Raw genomic sequence first — 2,909 nt, 5'->3', positions numbered from 1 at the left:
GGGGAAGACCAAGATTGCCTATGTTAGTGGTCACGTTAAGACCACTAACGTGAATGGTAACATGGAGCAAGGAATGATAGGCCAACGTTAATGACACTAACCTTTGTCACTAACGTTGGAGATGGCAAGCACACCCACATTAGTGGTCACGTTAATGCCACTAACGTGAAGCACTAATGTGGGAAGAAGGGGCGTTTTAAAGCGTTAGAGACAAAGGTAAGTGTCACTAATGCCCTCGAGCTTTGGCATGCCCACATTAGGGGCCATGTTAGTTACACTAACGTGGATCATCAACGTGGGAAAGAGGGACAAGGAGCAGCATTATTAGTAAAAATGAGTGCAAATAATTTTTGCGAAGGGCTAAGAGGCTATGTTAGTGGTCACGTTAGTACCACTAACATTGAAGTTAACGTGGATCAATTGGTTTGGAACGTTAGTGACAAAGTTATCGTTACTAACGCTTTCAAACCCAAGTTTACACCTAACGTTAACGCCACTAACGTCCAAACTAACGTCCTACCATGCCTGACTCAGACTCTTTCTGTAAGCAAAGCTGAGCCCAGTGAAGACTGTAACTGCTTCAACTAAAGATCAATGTCCCATATCCAAGACTTGAAGAGCTAACTAGAAGATCAGAAGAGTAGTATATATAGGAAGTGGTTTTGAACTAGAAAAAGGCTGGGCATTATTGGGAACTACATTCTGTATATTTACTTTTCCTACAAATTCTAGTTTACTGGAGAACGCACTCTTCTCTATCATCTTCCACTTTTAGAGCTATGAACAACTAAACCCCTTTTTATTGGGTTAGGGAGCTCTGTTGTAATTTGATGGATCAATTATAGTTTTCATTCTTTATCTTCTTTCTTTTCTCTTGATTTACTAGAAAGCTTTCGATCTTAAATCAATTGGTTAGTTGTCTTGGAAAAGAAACTCTCCATAATTGGATCTCTTCTGAGCCTTGGAAAAGGGATGAGGAGATCATGCTAGAATTGCTTTCTCATGTTGGACCAAATTGGGGTTTGGATGGATATAGTGACATATAATCCTACCAACACTTTGATTTGGAAATACATGTGGTAAAATCAGTGACCATACTTCATCTCTTCCCATGAGCAATTAAATCAAGGAATTGGGTAATTATTCAAGCTTAGAGAGATTGGGTTGCCAAGGAATTTGGATCCAATCACTTAAGATTATCAAAGAGATCAATGAATGCATTGATTGAGGAAGAGATGAGAATGAACTTGATCCAGAGAATGCAACATCTCCTAAGCCCAATGAATCCCCAATTTCTGATCTTACCTATTCTCTTTACCTTCTGCCATTTACTTTTATGTCCATCTCCCCAAATCCCCATTTAAGATTTTGCAATTTACTTTCTGCAATTTACTTTCCGCCATTTATTTCTAGCATTTACATTTTCTATCATTTGCTTTCCCGCCATTTAATTTGCTGCAATTATCAACTCAACTTCTGCTTAGCTCAACTAGAACTTCTTCTAACTAAAGTTGCTTGACCAATCAATCCCTGTGGGATTCAACCTCACTCTATTGTGAGTTTTTACTTGACGACAATTCGGTATACTTGCCAAAGGGAAATTTGTTGAGAGGTAAGTTTTCGTACATCAAGTTTATGGCGCCGTTGCTGGGGATTGATTTTGTATCGACAATGATTAAGTTGGAGGATAACTAGATTGAGCAATTTTTTTTGTTTTTGATTATTTCATCTTAGTCATTTACTTCCAATTTAGCTATCTCGTTTCCTTTTTCTTTCTTCTTTATCTGTTTTCTTTGTAATCTACAATTTAGTTCACTAACCCACTAACTGTTTGATACATTGCACCACTCACACTAACAGCCATTCTAACAAGAGTAATTTCTTCATTTATTTTCTTTCTTGCTTTTGGCTTTGTTGGTTGTATGACAGGTAGAAGAAGCGGAACTTCAACTTCATTTGATTCTGAACCTGAGAGGACCTTCGTTAGATTAAGGAGGGAAGCAAGAGGGAATAGAGTCGTTGGTGCTGAGGAAGAGGATGAGTATTTTGAAATAGACATGGAGGAGAATATGGAGATCCACCATGAAGAAGAAGCTCACAACCATGCCAGAGAAGGCCCAGTGTATCATGCTGGATAAGAGAGAAGAGTTCTAGGCTCTTACATCAACCCAAACCAAAAAAATTATGGAAGTAGCATTCGAAAGCCAACCATACATGCCAATAACTTTGAACTAAAGTCCCAGCTCATCACCGTCGTTCAGAACAACTGTGCATTCGGAGGAAGCACCCAAGAAGACCCCAATCAACATCTAACCACCTTCCTAAGGATATGTGATACTGTGAAGTCTAATGGTGTTCATCCTGACACCTATAGACTGCTTTTGTTCCCTTTTTTACTCAAGGATAAAGCATCTAAATGGCTGGAATCTTTCTCGAAAGAGAGTTTAACAACGTGGGAAGATGTGGTGAACAAATTCTTGGCGATATTCTACCTTCCTCAAAGAATCAATAGGTTGAGAGATGAGGTACAAACCTTTAGGCAACAAGATGGTGAAACTCTCTATGAGGCATGGGAGAGGTTTAAGGACTTAACAAGAAGGTGTCCACCAGACATGTTCAATGAATGGGTGCAACTACACATTTTCTATGAGGGTCTTTCTTATGAATCAAAGAAGGCAGTAGAACACTCATCCGAGGGATCTCTAAACAAGAAAAAGACCATTGAAGAAGCCATAGATGTCATCGAGACTATAGCTGAGAATGACTACTTCTACGCGTCTGAAAGGAGCAACACTCGAGGAGTGATGGAGCTAAACCATATGGATGCACTGCTGGCTCAAAACAAGATGATCACCAAGCAGTTAGCTGACCTTACCAAGAAGATGTAAGGGAATCAAGTTGCAATAGTC

General features: G+C 39.4%; 1 non-coding gene across 1 annotated transcript; it reads right to left on the bottom strand.

Annotated features, from left to right (window-relative positions):
* Positions 1-2,510: 2,510 nt before the first annotated feature.
* On the bottom strand, positions 2,511-2,614 carry LOC127746064 (small nucleolar RNA R71). The gene has a single exon (XR_008007684.1). It is a non-coding gene; the product is annotated as a small nucleolar RNA R71 (small nucleolar RNA).
* Positions 2,615-2,909: the final 295 nt, after the last annotated feature.

This window comes from Arachis duranensis, chromosome 3, assembly GCF_000817695.3.
Source record: "Arachis duranensis cultivar V14167 chromosome 3, aradu.V14167.gnm2.J7QH, whole genome shotgun sequence".
In the NCBI taxonomy this organism is placed as follows: Eukaryota; Viridiplantae; Streptophyta; class Magnoliopsida; order Fabales; family Fabaceae; genus Arachis; species Arachis duranensis.
The sequence above is the reverse complement of the archived record's forward strand: the minus strand, read 5'-3'. Positions and strand labels throughout refer to the sequence as shown.